This window comes from Erinaceus europaeus, chromosome 2 (genome assembly GCF_950295315.1).
Source record: "Erinaceus europaeus chromosome 2, mEriEur2.1, whole genome shotgun sequence".
Taxonomy (NCBI): Eukaryota; Metazoa; Chordata; class Mammalia; order Eulipotyphla; family Erinaceidae; genus Erinaceus; species Erinaceus europaeus.
The window spans coordinates 130,164,461-130,186,666 of record NC_080163.1 but is presented as its reverse complement, the minus strand read 5'-3'; positions in this window follow the sequence as shown (position 1 = coordinate 130,186,666).

The window sequence follows — 22,206 nt, the reverse complement described above, 5'->3', positions numbered from 1 at the left end:
TCTTCCTCAAGTGACAGAGTATGTTGACCCAGCCTCCCTTCAGAGAGTGAGAAATTTCTACCACTCTTATTGAGGGCAAGGTCTCATAGAGGCTCACAAGCGGGTTTATGATGTTGTACCTGTTGGAGGTGACCAGTGATGGTGCAGAGAAGGAATTGTTAGAGGTCTAGGTCCATCATATCTTATGGAAACCATAGGATTCCCTGACTAGGGCCCCAGATGATAGGGTGGCCTGGTAGAGACCAAAAGGATCATCGTTAGAGTGTGCCAGCCTCTTGACCTTATCCAGCTTTTGTAGTCTTTACTTTATCTGACAGGGTTAGGCTTAGAGTGATTGAGGGAAGTGAAATAGGAAGTAGTTGAGAAGGGTATCTAGGTCTAAGTAGAAAACATTTGATTAACTACTTTATGGTGTTCTTTTTTAGGTCTTTCTACTTGCTTGCTGTACTTATTGAGTCACTGTGGACTATTGCACACTTTTTTTTCTTTTTTTATTGGGGAATTAATATTTTACATTCAACAATAAGTACAGTATTTTGAACATGCATAACATTCCCCAGATTCCCATATAACAATACAACCCCCACTAGGTCCTCTGAATCCTTCTTGGACCTGTATTCTCCCCACCCAACCACCCCAGAGTCTTTTACTTTGGTGCGATATGCCTATCCCATTTCAGGTTCTACTTCTGTTTTCTTTGCTGATCTTGTTTCTCAAATTCTGTCTGAGAGTGAGATCATCCCATATTCATCCTTCTGTTTCTGACTTATTTCACTCAACATGATTTTTTCAAGGTCCATCCAAGATTGGCTGAAAATTGAAAATGATGAAGTCACCATTTTTAACATTGTGTGTATATACCACAACTTGCTCAGCCACTCATCTGTTGTTGGACACCTGGGTTGCTTCCAGGTTTTGGTAATTACAAATTGTGCTGCCAAGAACATATGTGTACACAGATCTTTTTGGATGGATATGTTGGGTTCCTTAGGATATATCCCCAGGAGAGGAATTGCAGGATCATAGGGTAGGTCCATTATTGCTCACTTTTACTATATCCCATGAATATAGCTAAAGTAGACTTTCTAGCTTCTTACAAATGATGACCCCATATCTAATCTTCTATACTCTTACCTTTAGGTTCCTGATTATTAGAAAATTTGTCCTGTTTTATATCTTAATGCTTTTCAGCCACCAAGTTGCAAATGCTACCATGATACCAACCTGAATTCGATGGGCATACAACCTCACCAATGTGTCCTGGAACTCCACCTCCCCAGAGCCTTGTCCCACTAGAGAAAGATAGAGACAGCCTGGAAGTAATGGATAGACCTGTCAATGCCCATGTCCAGCGAAGAAGAAGTTATGGATGCCAGACCTCCCACCTTTTGCACCCCATAAAGATTTTTGGTACATACTCCCAGAGGGATTAGGAATTGGGAAGCTGGGGGCCAGTCAGCAGTGTACCAGGTTAAGCACACATAGTATGAAGCACAAGGAGCTGGTTCAAGCCCCCAGCTCCCCATCTGCAGAGGTTTGCTTCGTAAGCAGTGAAGCAGGTGTACTGGTGTCTATCTTTCTCTCCCCCTGTCTTCCCCTCCTCTCTCAATTTCTCTGTCCTATCCAACAACAACAAAAACAGTCATAATAACAGCAACAACAATGGAAAGAGTTGCCTCCAGGAGCAGTGGATTTGTAGTGCAGGTATCAGGCCCCAGTGACAACCCTGGAGGCAAAAAAAAAAAAAAAAGAAAGAAAGGATAGGGAAGCTTCCAATGGAGGGGACAGGATACAGAACTCTGATGATGGGAATTGTATGGAATTGTACCAGTCTTATCCTACAATCTTGTTGATCATCATTATCACTAATAAAATAATAACAAAGACCATCTAAGATGGCACATGAACATAAGAGTAATAGAGTACTCCAGAGAAAGAGAACCAGTGGAATATATGATAACATATATAAGAGAAGATTTATGAGAGAAACTGTCTCATCTATTCTTCAAGACAAGAAGTTCTACTACCTGCTGTCTGCAAACAGAAGAATCAGAAAGAATGGTGCTATAATTCAATCTCAGACCTAAGTCTTGAGAACTAAGGACACTAAGCCTATAAGTCTAAAAGTCCAAAGGCTTAAGAAGCAGGAGTTTCGGTTTCTGAAGGCAAGAGTAGATTGAAGCTGAAGAAGGAGATAATTCTCCCCCTCATGACTTTTTCATTCCAGTAGAGTCTCTGGTGAATTAGAAAATGCCACCCCACTATGGGGCTCCTAAGCTGAATATGGGCCCCAGATCAGATCAAATTGATGGAGTTTACAGTCAATAATATTTATACACCTTTCCCATATTAGGGAGCTACTCTCTTCCCTGATCAGCTTTATGTCCCATTTCCAGCCATGACATCATCTCCCCAGACAGTAATTAGAATCCACCTGCATATCAGATTTCAGCCTCAGGGAAAATAAATAAATAATAAGTATAGCCACAGGCCCTTTGGAATATACTAGCTATCTGCAAAATGAGGACCCCCCCAACACTTAATCTGCACTATTCCAGCCTTTAGATCCATGATTGGTCAACAATCTGTTTGGCTTTGTATGTTAACTCTCTTTTCAGCCACCAGGTTCCAGATGCTAGCATGATGCCTACCAGACTTCCCTGGAGAGACGACCCACCAATATGTCCTGGAACCCTGATTCCCCAGAGCCCCACCCTACTAGAGAATGAGAAAGGCAGACTGGGAGTATGGATCGATCATTCAACTCCCATGTTCAGCGGGGAAGCAATTACAGAAGCCAGACCTTCCACCTTCTGCATCCCACAATGATCTTGGGTCCATACTCCCAGAGGGATAAAGAATAGGAAAGCTATCAGGGGAGAGAGATAATACGAAGAGCTGATGGTGCAAACTGTGTGGAGTTGTATCCCTCTTACCGTATGGTTTTGTTAATGTCTCCTTTTTATAAATAATTTTTTTAAAAAAAGAAAATACAGACAAAAGAAAAAAAAAGAATCCTGGTTAAAGCCCACCTGCAGGGGGGTCACTTCACAAGTGGTGAAGCAGGTCTGCTGGTGACTTTCTCTCCCCCTCTCTGTCCTATCCAATAAGACAGCAATAACAACAATAATAATAACAACAACTATAAACAAGAAGGGCAACAAAAGAGAAAAAAATAGCCTCCAGGAGCAGTAGATTTGTAGTGTAGGCACTGATCCCCAGTGATAACCCTGGAGGCAAAAGGGGGGGGAGTGAGAGAGAGAAAAGAAAACTGCTGTAGAATAACTACTTCTATCACAGATGATATGGAAAGTATATATTTACAATTTGCTCTACTGAGACTATAACAAGTATAAGAAGACAGTAAGTAACTGTTCAAACGCTGAAGATCTATATTGTAATCTTGCTTTAAAATTATGACTGCCACTGCCCAGGTTAACTTATTATATAAAAAAAAATGTTCAAGCAAGTTAAAAGCATGTAACTCTATTAAATTATTCAAAGAATTAGATGTATCTGTTCATACATATACTTTTTTAACAAAAGCAACTCACTCTTTTGTGGCAATGAGTTTTTTTTAATATTTTATTTTTGAGAGAGATGCAGAGAGAGAACGACCAGAGCACTGTACATCTCTGGCGTATTGTGATGCAAGGGATTGAACCTGGGACTTTGGAGCCTCAGGCATGAAAATTTCTTTCCATAACCATTATGATATCTACCCCCAGCCATACATATACTTTTCTTAAATCAACTCAACACCAAAGAAATCTGTAATTCTCATGACAAAACCTCTGATTTAGACACCAGTACATTTTCATTTTACATTTAAAAATATACTACTTTAACAAAAAACTATTTTCATTAAATTCAAACTCCAAAATGCTGGGTGAAGCAATATAATTATTATTAGTGTAGAGTGTCTTACAACTGAGATTAAGAGCATGTATGTAAGATTCATGTTGGAAGAAGACTGTCAAGTTAGTGGGGTCTCAAGGTGTGGAGTGTGTGCATGTGGAGAGCATGGGAAAAGGTTTTCATGTTTCCTAAGTGAAAGGGGAAAGGTGGATTTATATGTGTATTATTCTATCCTTTGGCCATGTAAAGGGAAAGTTGGGTATGTAGGGATGGTTTGGTCCTTGTGGAGATAAGGCACAGAAAGGGAAGAAAGAGGGCAAGATTGAGATGGAAAAGTGAAAACATCTGAAAGGTATGATCAGAAGCAGGAAGTGGGTCATTTCAGGTTTTCTTTATTATCTGTAGAGGCTAAGGTTACTAGAAGCCTTACTCTGGTATGGCTGACTGCTGTGGTTGAGTGGTTAGGTTGCTGGGTCTGAAGCCAGAGGCCCATGATCGAATCCCTTCAGTTAGATGTCTCTACTCTCAAGTAAGTCAATGAGAAAGAAGAGGGGGGAAAGAAGAAGTCACAATGAGAGATACAAAAAAAAAAAAAAAAATCACCTTCATCACTTGATTTAAGTAAAGCTTCTTCAGGTTATTCTATTTTCTCCTGTCATAATTTATTTTGTAGAAGCATGTCACTAAATCTAGCACATAGTAAGTCATAGGGAACATGATCAAGGCATACCTGGGGAAGGCCACATTTATAGTTTAATTTTAGCTGATTATTGATTACTGGTACTGAACAACTTTTCAATTTTTCAAGTATCTACTGGTTTCTCCTGTGACTTTTTTCAGAAAAATAGTATGAGGGAAGCCAGGTTCTTTTCTCATTTTTTTAAATTAGGATATTTAATGCCTTTGCTATCATCAACTTCGGGGATTATATTACTATTCAATTGTCCCATACAGATTTTAGGAGTTTTTATAACTTCTGTATAAAAATGACCTAAACTCATGCTATTAATAGATTAAGAAATCTGTCAATTGAATTTGGCATACAACACATATCACAGCAATTATCTCATTAATGTACTTAAACTTGGCAGGCAGGTCAAGTCAAATTGACATAGGTTACAGATTTGGTAGTTTGAAGATTTCCAGAAACTTGAAATTATTGGTATAAACAGGGGTCAAGTAATGGCATACCTTGGCATACCTTGTAATGGCATTACAAGGACTGAAGTTCAAACCCCTGTCCCCAGCTTCAGGGGGAAAGCTTCACAAATGGAGAAGAAGTGCTGAAGGTGTCTCTCTTTCTCCCCATTTTCCCCTTCCCTCCCAATTTCTCTCTCTCTAAAAAAAAAAAAAAAAAAAAAAGTAATGAAGGAACTGCTGGTGGCTTGCCCAGTAGAGTACACATTCTCCCATGAGCAAGAACCCAAGTACAAGTTCATTTGCAAAGGGGGAGCTTCACAACCTATGGAAATAGTACTGCATGTGTCTTTCCTTCTTTCTGCCCCCTCTCTCTTTATCAGAGTGTTGCTCAATTCTGGCTTATGATGGTATGGATTACTGAGCCTGGGACTTTGGAGCCTCAGGGATGAAAGCCTTTTTGCTATCTTCCCCACATTCTATCTGTGTCTCATCTCTATAAAAATATAAAGAGGGGGGCCGGGAAGCACCACAGTGGGTTAAGCACACATGGCACGAAGTGCAAGGACTGGCTTAAGGATTCCAGTTAGAGACCCCAGCTCCCCACCTGCAGAGGGGTCACTTCACAAACAGTGAAGCAGGTCTTCAGGCATCTTTCTTCTCCCCTCTTCATCTTCCCCCTCCTCTCTCTATTTCTCTCTGTCCTATCCATCAACGAATATAACAACAATAATAATAACAACAATGATAAGCAACAAAGGCAACCAAAGGGGGAAAATTTATATATGAGAAAATAATTGGCATTTGGGAGTGGTTAAGTCATTTAACCACTAAGTCCCAGTAAAATCTCTGTTGGCAAAAAAAAAGGTAAATAACAAAAAAGAATGATAGTGATATTTACTATCACAAAAAGAACTCAAGTTTATTATGAGAGAGCTAAATTTTCATAGGTATTTAGAACTGTGCCATATTGTTTTTGGAGTATTCCAAATTATAAATGGTCTAATACTATATTCTATCCTGAGACAAGGCTACATCTTGGTGAAACATCTAAATTTAATGAAATGTTCAAAATGATCATGAAGTGGTCCAGGAAGTGGTGCAGTAGATAAAGTACTGGACTCTCAAGCATGAGGTCCTGAGTTCAACCCCTGGCAGTGTATGTACCTGAGTGATGTCTGGTTCTGCCTCTCTCCTCCTGTCTTCTTCATGAATAAATAAATAAAATATTTAAATAAATAAATCACCATTAATAGAAACAACTTGTTAATAAGTTTTACTTGCAAATATATTGAATGAAAAAAAAAAGGAATGACATGTGCAAGAAGAACGTCAGTGCATATGAAAATAGTTGGGATAAAGTACATGTCTCACTGTGAAACAAGCAGACTTGAAAATATTTTTTACCTAGCAGAATTTCTCCTAACTTTACCTGAAAGCAAAATTACATTTTTCTTAGATGTAAAAATGTGGTTTATGAAGAATATACCAAATAACAGAACTCAAAATTATACAGCTAGGACATGAAAGGCCAGGGATCTAAGCCAAGTCTTTCAAGAAGCATTTAGTGAGAATATATACTCTAAAGATAGCATCTCATGTGCTGGAAAGATAGATACAATTTAAAATATTTTATCTAGTTAAAATATAAAAAGAGAAAAAATAATACAGAAGTCCTAAGAAAGTCCCAATCATTTAAATGTTACAGAACTCGGAATAATGATAAAACATAATGATAAAACATAATTTCAATTAGCAGAGATCTAATTGAAATAGGATTTGAAAAAAAAACACTTTGGAAGAATTTTGAACTGCATTTTAGAAAAGAATAAGGCAGATATCCATTCCAGAAAGACAGGTTAAAGCACTACAGTTTGTTGGATAACTTCCTATAGCTATAAAAGGCCAAAGTAGCATATCTGTTGGAACCTGAGAGTTCCTAATGGCCAGAAAACCAGGAGCTGAAATGGGTAAATGGGATACTTGACTGAAAGGTTATATGTGAAAGGCAAAATATTAAAACATCACAACCTTTTGAACAGGAAAAAAAAGATATGATAAAACATGCCTATAAAAATTCTGCCTATATTTATAAGCATTCATCTGGCAGTACTAATTCATTAATATATTCAGTTAACATTCACCAAATGTCTACAATGTACCAGGAACTGCTTTATGCAATGAAGAAAGGGCAATAAACAAATCAAAACCCTTGTTCTCAGGGGAACCAGTAAAGAAGACAAGTAATATTTTATATAAATCTTAGATTATAATAGAATGTAGAAGTATAGGGGAGGAAAGAAAAGCAAAGCAAGGTTTGGAATTAGAGCCAAGAGAATAATTTCAGATTAAGTGTCCAGGGACTAAAGTTAATACTTACATAGTCACCCAATATACTTACACCATCTATATATAAATATGTACATTTAATCCTTTTTTAATGCCTTTTTTAAAATTATTGATTGTTTCTGGGGCTTGGTGTCTGTCTGTGAATATTCCACTCCCTCCTGGTGGCCATTTCCTTTTTTCCTTTTCTTTTACTATTTGATATGACAGAAATTGAGTTGGGAAGGGAGACACCTTCAGACTTCACCACTCATAAAGTGTTCCCCTGCAAGTGAGGAGGGGACCTCAAACCCAGGTCTTCATGCATGATAATGTGTGTGTCACCACCTGGAACTTTCGATCACATTTAATCACCATACAATTGTATGAGGCGGAGTCAAGAGATATTTCACCCACTAGAGTATATGCCTTGCTGTGTAGAGGACCCTAGGTTCAAGATTCAGCATCACATGAAAATACATAAATAGCACCTATGGTTCTCCATGGATGATGGCACAGTGCTATGATCCTATCTTTCCTCTCCCTCTCTTCCCTCTAACTCTCTCAATATCTCTACCCCCCTCCCCAAATAAAATAAGAAAAATTTCGATCCTGGAAGGTTACTCTGTATTGTGCACTGATGTGGCCTTGAATTGGTCTCCTGTCACCGTATTAAAAAAAGAAAAGTATATGAGGTAGATGTCCTATTATTGTTCTCATGTTTCAGATGAGGAAACTGACACAAAGAGTGGTTTTGCAAGGACATACAACTGGAAAGTAGTAGAACTTTTTCTGATTCGGATTATGTGGATTGAGACCATGTACCTAGTCATCATGTTAATAATGCCCCATGACTTTAAGGAAAGACCTCAACTAAACAAGATAATATGTCATGCAACAATATTAAAAAGTACTATTTCAGACAGAATCATTAAGTATGAAAACCTGCTAAGGAGTTTGCTTAGCATGTCCAAAAAACAATAATCTGCCCAATGTAGCTGGAATTTGAGTTAGTAGAAGAAAACAGAGGAAATAGAGTCAATTAATTAAGATATTATGTCAGTTGAAAGGAGAATAGACAGTGGTGATCTAAGTGTAGTATCAAAAGGATCAATAGAAGTTGGGAGATATATAACTGGTAGAATGGCCACCTTATCTTGAGGGGGGCCCAGTGTTCAAATCCTAACACCACATGGGAGTGCCAGAGCACCAGAAAAAGTTCCATGGATGATGAAGCAGTGCTGTGGTGTCCTTCTGTCTCTCTCTCTCTCTCTCTCTCTCTCTCTCTCTCTCTGATATAAATTTTTTTTAAAAAGCTTAGGTTGAGCACACATATTACAATGCACAAGAACCTAGGTTCAGATCCCTGTTTCCCACCTGCCGGGGAAAAGCTTTGTGAGTGGTGAAGCAGGGTTGCAGGTGTTTCTCTGTCTCTCCCCCTCTCTACCACCCCCTTCCCTCTCAACTTCTGGCTGTCTCTATCTAATAAATAAAGTGTTAATTAAAAATAATTGTCCTGGGAGCAATGGAATCACACCTGTATGAGGTTGCTGCTTGATTTTGATGAAGGGGGATTACCTGGGAATTACTAATTAAAATAGTTGAAGGGACTTAAAGAACTATATGGGACTTCCTTGAATAAAAGAGAAAAAAAAGATAAAATCCCACATGACTAGCAGCTTTAATTCCTCCTAATGATTTGCTCTACAAAGAAAAAAAAAATCCAATTTACCTGTTCAGTCCTTACATCCATGTCAACCAATTCCTTAATAAATCTTTCAATACATTGCCACTATTATAGAGTAAATGGGTAAATGTTGGTCAGATTCAGAATATATGCTGAAGGTGGCATTAAAATTAGCTATGGAGAAGAGAGAAAGAGAAGTAATCTCTGCATCAATAATACACTTTGATTCTCCATGCACTGGTGCTGTCAGTAAACAAGAGTAATCACCTTTTTTTTTAACCTTCATTGTTATTGTCATCACATACTTTCATGTCTTGAGGCAAAAATATCCTTAAGAGCACAGCCAGCAGGAGTCGCGCGGTAGCGCAGCAGATTAAGCGCCCTTGACACAAAGCGCAAGGACCCTTGGAAGGATCCCGGTTCGAGCCCCCGGCTCCCCACCTGCAAGTGAAGCAGATCTGCAGGTGTCTATCTTTCTCTCTCCCTCTCTGTCTTCCCCTCCTCTCTCCATTTCTCTCTGTCCTACCCAACAACAATAACTAAAACAATAAAACAAGGGCAACAAAAAGGAAAATAAATGAATAAATATTAAAATTTTTAAAAAAGAAGAAAAAAAGAGCACAGCCAGCTGCCCTGTTGCATATTTGGATGAGCTGTTCAAACTACCTAAATTTGTGAATTCTTATGAAGAGCCCATTTACACAAATGACATTCAGAGTCCTCCCCTCAGGGCACCAAACCCTTTGCAGAGAGACCTAAGAGATATAACTGAAAATGAGCCCCCAAATTGTAGAATATTTTCAAAATATTTGGTCCATTCACATAATTAGAAATTATCTAGCCATTAGAAAATTATGTTTGACAGAGAAATGAAATAATAAGATAAAGTGACTACAATATTATTCTATTTAGGCTCATTAGGTATATTTAGGGCACTGATTCAGAGCTTTTTTTTTCTGTAAATAGGGTTTTACTTAAATCGTGAGTTAATTTAAAGTTACCAGTACATATTTGGTTCACATACTTGAACTCTCTGAGTTTTTATTCTCACCTCTGCAGGTAAATGTTATGAGCATGAAAGCTGAAAATGTACCATAACCATTATATAATAAATCTAGCTATTTTAGTATACTTTTAACATACATATATAATATAGTTGGTATATATACACAGTATGCATCTGCATTATTAACTCAACTAAAAACACACAGAGGTATTATCTTTTTATATTAAAATCCAAATATGAGTCTCTGTTGGGCTTGTGAGTTCACTTGATTCAGTTAATAAAAATTAACTAAGTACCTTTATGGTCCAGGTACAAAATGCTAATAAATACAAAGGGAAAGAGCAGTATATCAGCAACTTTTATTGTTTGGTGTATTTCCCAAGTTTTCTGTAATTTAAATTACTTGCTTTTTAAATATACAAAATTCTTTTTATTTTATTTTTTTTATTTTTTATTTTTTATTTAAGAAAGGATTAATTAACAAAACCAGAGGGTAGGAGGGGTACAATTCCACACAATTCCCACCACCCAATCTCCATTTCCCATCCCCTTCCCTGATAGCTTTCCCATTCTCTATCCCTCTGGGAGCATGGACTCAGGGTCATTGTGGGTTGCAGAAGGTAGAAGGTCTGGCTTCTGTAATTGCTTCCCCGCTGAACATGGGCGTTGACTGGTCAGTCCATACTCCCAGTCTGCCTCTCTCTTTCCCTAGTAGGGTGGGTCTCTGGGGAAGCTGAGCTCCAGGACAAATTGGTGGGGTCTTCAATCCAGGGAAGCCTGGCCAGCATCCTGATGGCATCTGGAACCTGGTGATTGAAAAGAGAGTTAACATACGAAGCCAAACAAATTGTTGAGCAATCATAGACCCAAAGCTTGGAATAGTGGAGAGGATATGTTAGGGGGGTACTCACTGCAAACTCTAGTGTACTTCTGCTTTCATGTATATATTTTGCAGTAGCTTATGGATACGTGTGAACATAAGCTCTCTCTCTCACAGAAACTGGTGTATATCTAGGTTTTGGGACTTTGTTAGAAAGTGAACCACCTGAGATGAAATTAGAGTATACTATGAAAGGAAAGGTCTCACCTGGGTAATGAAGCTGAAGGGTTGTCATTCCACATGTGAAGTCTCTGGACACAGTCTGAATGAAACATGTTGAGGTGGCAATCGTTGTGTTCGTTAGGTTGTGATCGTCAGATGCAATATTATTTGATATGGATTTGGAGAGGCATACGGGAAAGTGGGCCCTATCCAAGGGTTTCAGGACTGGGGGAAGTAGAGGCTCTATAGTGGAGATGTGAGGTTCCTGCTGTCTTAGGGTTCAAAAAGACAATCGATAGTTAATGTTATCATCACATTAATTGGTAATTGGTTAACTTTGAAAAGTCCTTTTGTTAGGGTTTGCTATACAGTACCCAGTATCTTGTATATAGCTGTGCTATTGGTTGCTTCTGATCTACTTGGTCTAGGCTTTTGAGAGAGTCTGCATATCAATTTCACAGCCTATATATTAAAAAGATTCAGTTTGTGTTTTGAAAAACTTCGAGACATACAATTAATTTTCCCCCTCTCATATTAATTAACTAGTGACTTATATGACTACATTTTACTAGGAGTGTACATAAACACCATTCCCACCACCAAAAGACTGTGACCCATCCCTCCCACCCACTCCCACCCCCCACTGGCCCAGGAAGCAGCATGTCTACCCCTCACCACAGGGTTTTTACTTTGGTGCCCTACTTACAATTTGGTCAGGTCCTGCTTTTAGTTTCCCTTTCAGATCTTCTTACTCAATCTCTGTTGATGAGTGGGATCATCCCATACTCACCTTTATCTTTCTGACTTAGCTCACTTAACATAATTCCTTCTAGCTCTGTCCAAGATGGGTCAGAGAAGGTGGGTTCATTGTTCTTGATAGCTGCATAGTATTCCATTGTGTATATATACCACAGCTCTCTCAGCCACTCATCTGTTGTTGGGCACCTGGGTTGCTTCCAGGTTTTAGCTATTATGAATTGTGCTGCTATGAACATAGGAGTACACACCTCTTTTTGGGGTTGGGTGTTATGGAGTCCTTGGGGTATAACCCCAAATATGAGTCTCTGTTGGGCTTGTGAGTTCACTTGATTCAGTTAATAAAAATTAACTAAGTACCTTTATGGTCCAGGTACAAAATGCTAATAAATACAAAGGGAAAGAGCAGTATATCAGCAACTTTTATTGTTTGGTGTATTTCCCAAGTTTTCTGTAATTAGTTTAAATTACTTGCTTTTTAAATATACAAAATTCTTTTTTAAGAGTAATCACTGTTTTTTGGTTTCGAATTGTGACTTTCTAAATTTATTTTTTATTTAAGAAAGGATAAATTAACAAAACCATAGGATAGGAGGGGTACAACTCCACACAATTCCCACCACCCAATCTCCATATCCCATCCCCTCCCCTGATAGCTTTCCCATTCTCTGTCCCTCTGGGAGCATGGACCCAGATTGAAAGTAGGGCAGCAAAGTAAAAACCCTGTGGAGAGGGGTAGACATGTTGTTTCCTGGGCCGGTGGGGGGTGGGAGTGGGTGGGTGGGATGGGACACAGTCTTTTAGTGGTGGGAATGGTGTTTATGTACACTCCTAGTAAAGTGTAGTCATATAAATCACTAGTTAATTAATATGAGAGGGGGAAAATTAATTGTATGTCTCGAAGTTTTTAAAACACAGACTGAGTCTTTTTAATATATAGTCTGTGTATTTGATATGTGGACTCTCTCAAAAGCCTAGACTAAGTAGATCAGAAGCAACAATGGCACAGCTATATACAAGATACTGGGTACTATACAGCAAACCCTAACAAAAGGACTTTTCAAAGTTAACCCAATTACCAAATAATGTGATGATAGCAATAACTATCACTGTTTTTTTTAACCTTCATTGTCATTGTCATCACATGCTCTTATGTTTTGTGACAGTGTAACTTCCCAATGATTATTAAAGAATATTAAATCTGGTCTCTCTCATGATGGCTTTAAAGAAAGTTAGCACCAAAGAAAAAGTACTCCAAGGCGCCTGACTCCAGCCAGGAGGAAACTAAAACATCCTGAACCCAATTCCATTATACCTGATAAGATCTTCTCTGAATGCTTAAGACTTCAGCTTCCTTTCTCATCTCTTGGATGATCCCACTATTATTTCATCACAGTCTCATGATTGCTTCTCTCTTTAGAGTGGCCTTCAGAGTGTGGTGGACAGATTTTCTTTGACCACAAGACTTCCTGAAAATGTTTTCCCTCAGCAATTGCTTTTATGGAGGTTGCCTCTTTTGAAAGAGAGTGGAGGGGTGTGTGTGAGCTTAGCTCAATTATCCAGATCACTACCTTGTGTTTCCAGGCTGAATGGAATTACAAGATAGACATTCTACCTGGCTCCCTGTCACTGGGAGCACCTTCCATGTCCTCAATTTCAGTCTCTTGCAAAAGGAATATAAAAACAGCCACCTTTTCCCTTTTGTTTCCTTAAGTAAAAGACATTAGCAGGTATTGTGTGGGTTTAGAAATGCAAACAAACCACCCAGTCTAGAAGTGTGTCTCCAATTGTATGAAATGACTCAACACATATCCTTAAAGGCATTATCCTTTGGGGTCATTATTTTCACGTCTTACAAAAAGAAGGATAATAACCGGGGCACTTTCTAACTCAGATATTACAAAGAGCATCCAAATGTACTTGAAAATTATCCTCCTCCCTCCCCCACCTCCAAAAAAAATGTCAGCTTACTGCTTATCAATAGCAATTTGAAATATGCAGGATGTCAGAGTGAACTATGGACTTCAGTCCTTGTAGATAAAATATACTACAAGAGTTCAAAAGCATTTATTCAAATGTCTCTCCTGAGAGGTTAACAGGGCTGCTGCTACTAGAACATCAGATGCAGAAAACTCAAGGAGTCTGTGGCTCAGTTGCAAGATTAAGGACTCTCAGCTCCCTGTGTCTCTGCCAGCTCCCAGCATCCCCATCAATCTCTCCACCAAGCTGTGGGGACTTACTTTCTTGCTGCAGTTTTATAAACAGGAAGGAGTGAGCTGCTGTTGCCACATATATTCATACTTGGCTAACAAAAGATAAATACTTTAACTCTTAAGCTTCAGAGAGTAGACAATCTGGCTGAAAGCCAAGAAAGAAGGAAATTAGGCCACTGGGCACCCACAGAAATGAGTTCAGAGAAACACAAACACCAGCTTATTTCCCAAGCTCCAGATGCTGATTCTCCATGGCAACATCACACAGACATCTAGGGACACTGCCGAGACCAGCACAAAGATTATTCATCAATATGCATTATTTATTGTCTAAGGTTCCTTGTCAATTCTGCGTATGCTTTATTTCTGCTTCTCTCCCTTGGTGTGTTCGGCTCATGCCAGAATTAATCATTCTTTTTCCCCTGGTCTCACAGCAGGTTGTTTGTACCTCACTCTGTCTTGTGTTGTCACTGTTTTTATATCAGCTATTTATATCGCTCTGCTCTCCTTGCCAACTGCACACCACACCTACTGGACAATATCCCACACAAGATAGAACCCACAGGTAAACCCAGGGAAGTGCATTATATTCACTTCAAAAGCACATTGTTACCAGGGTAACTTTGAAGCTACTCTGAGATTTTTTTTTCCTTAGGGGGAAAAAATGTGTCCTCAAAAGATTAGCAAGGATTTATAAGTGAACACCATCAACCAACTGGATCTAACTGACCTTTAGAAAATATCACCAACCACAGAATAAGTCTTCCTTTCAAGAAAATGTAGAACATTCACCAATGTAAACCAAGAGCTGTTATATCAATAATTTTTTATAAAGATACACCTTGACAACCCCCCACCAAGAAAACTCTGAAATCCTACAAAGCATTTTACAACAAAGAAATCAATCTATAGTTCTATTTCTAGCACCACCAGAGCTGAGCAGTGCTCTGACTCTCTTTCTCTCTCCCTCCTTCTCTTCCTGACTTTCACATAATAAATAAACCTTTCAATAAAAAAAAAAATCTAGGGATTGACAGCTCACATGGGAGAGTGAAATCTTTACCTGTGTGAGGCTCTAGGTTCAAACCCCTATAACACAGAAGAGTACAACTGACAGTACCAGGAGATCTCTGTGGTGGAGCAGTGCTGTGGTATCTTCTCTCTATGTGTGAATCTCTCTAGCCCTAAAATAAATAAAATAAATGGCCCCAAGGAGACTTATCAGTCATATCTTGCTAAAAAAATTAATCTAGTAATTAATGGAACTAGAACACTTGGGACAGGAGACAATTTACCTCTCAGAGAGTACTTTACCATGCTCAGGGACCTCGGTTCAAGCTCCCAGCATCACCAGAGAGCATCATGCACAGTGGGTGCTGCGGCATCTCTCCTATCTCTACCCTTCTCTGTTTCACTCTCCCTCTCTTCCTCTCTCCATCTTAGATATAAAGAGGGCAAATATTCTGCTGGGAGAGGAGCTGTTATGCAGTATACCAACTGGTCATAGGAAGTCGGACACAGCTCCTGGCTGACTTCAGCACTGGTGACAGACCATACAGTGATCTGCACAAACACAATGAACTGTGGGTGGATTCGTTCTGTGCAAATGCACAAAGCATTGTGGGTGGATGAACAGACTTAAAAGCACAGAAGCCAGAAGTCCGCTCTCTTCAGCTGCTGCTTCCTCTCCTGGTCAGACACATCTCAGCTGAGACTGTTCAAGATGCCTGCCATAGCTACTTTTTCTGGGAACTGAACATGGGTGGCTCAGCTTGGTAGTAAACTCTTAAGATTCCTCTACAGTCATGAGTAGCCTATACCTTGGCTGATAATTGTTTACCTCATGGGACTGAACTTTTGATAACTACTCGTGGACTTTATGGACCTAGCATATTCTTAACCCCTGCTGATAATTGCTTATTTTGCAGTACATAAAAATATATGTCCCATACCACTGCACTGCCCTAATAAACCCACCCCAAGCCACTCCTCAGCTGAATCCTTTAAACACCGCAGCAACATAAGTCCCTTTAGATTTTTTATTTACAACAGAGAGGTAGAATCTCACAAATTCAAAACAATAATTAAATCAAAAATATCTGATAGAGTATACATATACACATGTATAACAACCCAGGTTTAAGCCCCCGGACCTCTCCTATAGAGGAGAAGTTTCATGAGTGGCAGAATAGTGCTACAGGTATCTCTCTATATCTATAAAGGAAGAAAGGAAAGAAAGGAAGAAGGAAGAAAGAAAGGCAGAGGAAGGGAGAAAGGGAGAAAGGAAGATGATTATTAGGAATATGACAAATCGTTTTTTGTTGTTAATTAAGGACCTGATTTTTTTCACTGTTATAGCACAGCAACTATTTACAGAAGAAATAATAAGAATTCTACATAACTTCTTCATCTAAAAAACATGAAAAAGTAGGGTATAATTCAAACTCAATGTGTCATGTGAGCATAATATTAACCTCATACAAAACCAACATAGGAAAATGCACTGAACAATATCATATATCTTTAAAAACAGATATCAGGGACAGAGGAGATTCCATAATCACATAAGCTAGTTGCTTACTATGTATGTATATATGTATGTATGTATCTACATAAATATCAACTGAGCAGCCAAATCTATTTATCTATCTATATACCAATAGAAAATATAATGCAATCAACTGAAATATCTTCCAGTAATGTAATACTGATTCAATATTTGAAAGACAATCAATAAAATTAGACTGACTAGTGACAGTCTAATAGGGAAATAAAATTATAATTATATCAATTGAAGCAGAAAATCAGTTAATAAAATTCTGAGTTCAACTCATGATAAAAACTATTGGCAACTTGGCATACAAAGAAGGTCTCTCAAAAAATGATAAGAATTTAGGAAAATCATCCTAGAAGTAGCATCACATTAATGGTGAAAGGCAAAATGTTTTTGCCTTACCACTAGGTACAGTAGAAGAATCTCTCCTGAGACAGGCTGAGAGTATGGATCAACCTACCAATGCCCATGTTCAGCAGAGAAGCCATTTTGGCAGCCAGACTTTCCACCTTCTGTACCCCGTACTGATTCTGGATCCATGCTCCCAGAGTGATAATGAATAAGAAAGCTTTCAAGGGAGGGGATGGGATATGGAGTTCTGGTGGTGGGAATTGTGTGGAATTGTACCCCTCTTATCTTATAGTCTTGTCAATGTTTCCATTTTATAAATTTTTTTATAAAAAAGAAAAACAATCTCTCCTGTCTACTCACATCACTCTTATAAGACACAGTATGAGGGGGACCCAGCAAGATGGTGACCATCTAGCAGCGCCGTGTCTATTCTCTATGAACGGAAACAACAAAAAACAAATGTATGGAAAATACAGGGAAAAAATACTAACTAAAATTATTTATAAATCACAGAAAACCCAAAATCAGAGGAAGAGAAGCCCAGGGAACCCCTTAGCAAAGGCAAAGACAAGCCAAAAGTATGATAGCTGGCTTATGAGTAGAATGCCCACAGCCATTTGAAAACCAAACATAACTAAAGCAACCAAGGCTGCACTATGAGTATTTCCTATTCACCCACCCAGAAATTAAATGTACTCTGCTAGGCCACCAGGGACAGCATGGTCAGAGACCTACCAAGCGGTTTTGCACCATGTCTGGAATCACTGGCCCCCATTCCATTGTTTGGTCTTTGTCCTAGAAAAGCTCACCAGTTGCAGCTGCAGCTGCAGCCAGTGCTGGGAGAGGAAGCTGCCACCAGTAACCAACCTCATCCAGTATACACCCTGAGCTGCAGAGAGGGACCCAAGTCACCAGATCCAACATCCTTTCATGATCAAAACATTTAAAAATTGGAGGGTAAGGGTAGATGATCAGCTTCACTGTGAGGGGGTAGGAGGGAGGGACACAGACCTTGGTAGTAGGAATGGTGTTAACATACATTCCTATTAACTCATAGTCTCACAAATCATTATTTAATTAATATGATAGGGTAAAACTGATTGAATGTCTCAAACTTTTTGATGTGTAGACCATAATTCTGAGTATAGATTCCTTCAATCTAAGACTTAAAAGATTTCAAGGTGGTAGTCAGATCTCCAGGTGGTGCTCACTTTCCTGCATACTTCTCTCAGTTCATACCAGTTAAGAAAAAACAAGTTGGATATAGATGGGAACTAACTGAGTCTATATACAGTAAACCAATAGCTATCATTATACTCAATGGTGAAAAATTGAAAGCATTTCCTCTCCAGTCAAGTACAAAGCAGGGCTTCCCTCATCACCACTACTATTCCACATTGCCTTGGAAGTCTTAGCCATAGCAATTAGGCAAGAAAAATGAATCAAAGGGATATGTATCAGAAAAGAAGAAATCAAACTATCCATATTTAAAGATGACAAAATTGTATATATAAAACCCTAAAAAGTCTAGTAGAAAATTCCTAGATATCATTGAACAATATAGTAAAATGGCAGGCTATAAAATCAATATACAAAAACCAATGGCATTCCTCTATGCAAACACCAAACCAGAAGAAGAAAGGATAAAGAAATCAATCCCCTTCACCTTAGCAGCAAAAACAAACAAGTATTTGGGAAGAAAGTTAACAAGGAATTGAAGGACTTCTACACTGAGAACTATGAATCACTCTTCAAGGAGATATAAAGAAATACAAAGACATCCCATACTCATACGTTGAAAGGATTAATATTGCCAAAATGATCACCCTGCCCAGAGCCATATACAGATTTATTGCCACCTCCATCAAAGAACCAATGAACTTCTTTAAAGGAACAGAACAAAAGCTTCAAAAATTTGTTTGGAACCAAAAAATCCTTAAGAACTCATATCACTTCCTTAAGATTTAAGAAAAAAGACTAAGACTGAAGGTATCACACTACATGACCTCAAGCTATACTGTGGAGCTACTATAATCAAAACTGCCTGATACTAGAACCAAAATAGACACACAGACCAATGGAATAAAATTGAAGATCCAGAAGTAAGCCCCAACATCTATAGCCAGCTAATTTGTGACAAGAGGGCTCAAACTACTAAGTGATGAAAGGAGAGTCTCTTCAACAAATGGTGCTAGGGAAATTGGATTGAAACATGCAGGTGGATGAAATTGAACCATCATTTATCATTATGCACACAAGTCAACTCCAAGTTGATCAAGGACATGGACATTAGGCCAGAAACTATCAATATATAGAAGAAAACATTGGCAGGACACTTCATAACCTATACTTCACAACCTATGCTTCAAAAAGCCTTCAAGGATTTAAATCCAACAGCAAAGAAAACAAAAACAGGGGGGTTCCCGGAAGATGGTGGACTGAGAAGCTGCTAGTGGCTTGAGCTCTGACCACATCTTCTGGAAACAGTAGGATTTTCTGCCTTTAGTAGGCCAGTCAATAAGGGGTCCTAGCGGTAACACCAAGGAGGTGACTATAACTTAATTTGGGTTAAAATATAGAGTAGGAAAAAAGGGAAAAAAAATTTTTCTTTCTTTTAAATTATTAATCACACCTCCTCCCACATCCCCCCCCCCATAACCAGTCCCTGGGGACCAGCTCCTAGCAGGCTCCCCTGCTGAGCCCCTTTCTTTACCAAAATTCCTGTCCCACCAGGGAGTATCATTCATTCTAAGTCTATACCCTTCTGAAACCTCTGGCCTTCTTTCTTTCTAAGTAGCCACCCCCCCATCTCACCCCGCATAGCTAATTAAATAATTAAAAATAAATAAAAATTTAAAAATGCTTTCTTTTCACCACTCTTTTATGACTGTTCCTTTTCTTTTCTTTTTTCTCTCTCTCTTTCTTTTTTTTTCTTTTTCTCATTCTAGCCATCCTTTCTTCCTTAATCCTACAGCTTCCAAAGCCACACCCCCCAGCCCCCACACCACCAAACAGTGTGCTTTTTTGAATTCACTGATACACATTTGGGAATTATTTTGGGGAAGAATTCTGACTCAGAGTTGGACTCACACTGCGAGTATCTCTGCTCAACATCCCTTCCTCCTTTAGCTACCCCTAGAATATACAGTGGATAGTAGATCTACATAACCGTCTATTTCAGCTATCCTTGTCTTGTCCTGAGGTGTTTTTTTTTTTTCCTCTTTCTTAACAATCAGCTGCCTCTGATCATGAGATTTGAGGTAATCTGGGACAGGTTTTTTTTTTTTGCCCTGCTCTATTTTATTATTAATATTATATAAAGGCATATATCTCCCCCCCCACACCTTTAGGTTGATCAGAATTAACTCTTAGGGTATCTTTCATTGCTAGGGTAGTGGGCATCTTATCTATTCTGGGAGGAACTTGTCTCATTACTCCTACCTCCTCTACAGACTCTCCCCTACCTCCTCCTCCTAGCTAATTAAAAAAATTAAATTAAATTAAATTAAAAATAAAGTAATCAAAAAAAACTTTCCTTTCACTGCTTTTTAATTACAGCTCTTTTTATTATCTTTTCTCTTTTCTCTCTCTTGTCTCTTTTTTCTTTTTTTTTCTTGTCATACACTTCTTCCTTCCTTCTTCTTTGCCTTTCTGAATTTGTGAATTATTTTGGGGAAGAAATATGACTCAGAGTGGACTCTATGTGTGTATCTCTGCTCTACTTCCCTTTCCCCTCTTGTTACCCCTAGAATATACAGTGGATAGTAGATTCACATAACTGTCTATTCTTGCTATCCCTTCTTTCTTTTCTCTTTTTTATTCACTGGGATTTGTTTACTATTTTTTCACGGACTGGAGAAATTGTTTGGCTAACTGGTAGTGATTAAACTGCTTCAATACTTGCTTCAGTTGCTACTGTAATTCCTGAGGTTGGTGAGTGCAATTGTCATAAAGGTATTTAGTACAGTGTTGCTTGTACTCAAGACACAACTGAGGAACAACAGAGCATAAAAAAAGAAACACATAAATCAAAAAAATGAGTAGATCAAAAACAAATAAAACTGCTACTCCAATGAATGAAGACAAAAGATCAGTAGAAACTACAAATCAGCCAGAAGTAACCATAGATAAGAAAACAAAAACAGAAATAAACCAATGAGATGACATCAAACTGAAAAGCTTCTACACAGTAAATGGTACCACCACCCAAAGAGAAAGACACCCAGTGGCATGGGAGAAAATCTTTACACGACATATATCAGACAAAGGACTACAAAACCAAAATACATAAAGAGCTCAGTAAACTAAGCGCACTCACACACACACACACACACACACACACAAATAGGCCTGGACAGGAACAGAAATTTCACTGCAGAAAGATCCAAAGGGCCAAAAGATATATAAGAAGGTACTCAAAATCACTAATAATCAGAGATATGCAAATAAAGACAACAGTGAAATGCCACTTTACACCTGTAAGAATGTTATACATCAGAAAGGACAGAAATGACAAAAGTTAAAGAGGACATTGAGAAAAAGGAACACTTCGGCACTGCTGGTGGGAGTACAAAATGGTTACAACCATTGTGGAAAGCAATTTGGAAACTTGGGACATTAGGAATGGACCTACCCTAGGACCCAGCAATTCCTCTCCTGAGGATTTACCCAAAAGAACATAAGAACACTTATCAGAAAAGATCTGTATAAACTTATGTTCATAGAAGCACAGCTTATAATCATTAGAATCTGGATGCAACCCAGATTTAAACATCAGATGAATAGCTAAAAAAAAATTGTGGTATATATACACAGTGGAATACAACTCAGCTCTTAAAGATGATGAGGTTTTCGCCTTTACATCCTCTTGGATAAAATTCATGTTGAAACAAGTTGAGTTAGATAAGCCAAAAGGAGAAGGAAAAATACAAAATTATTTCACTTATTTTTTAATCTTTATTTATTAGATAGAGAAAGCCAGAAATTGACAGGGTAGGGGAAGATAGGGATAGAGACAGAGAGACACATGCAGCCCTGCTTTTCCCCCTGCAGGCGGGGACTGGGGACTTGCTGGGTGCTTGTGCACTGTAACATGTGCACTCAACCAAGTGCGCCACCCAGCCCCATGATTTCACTTATTAGCGAGACTTAATAAAGTAGGGAATGTGAAGAGAGAGCACAAAACGTAACACAGACTGAACACTGTGCATTACATCAAAGCAAAGGACTTTGGAGAGGGAGGGAGAATGGTGATAGAAAGAAAATTTCAGGGGCCTG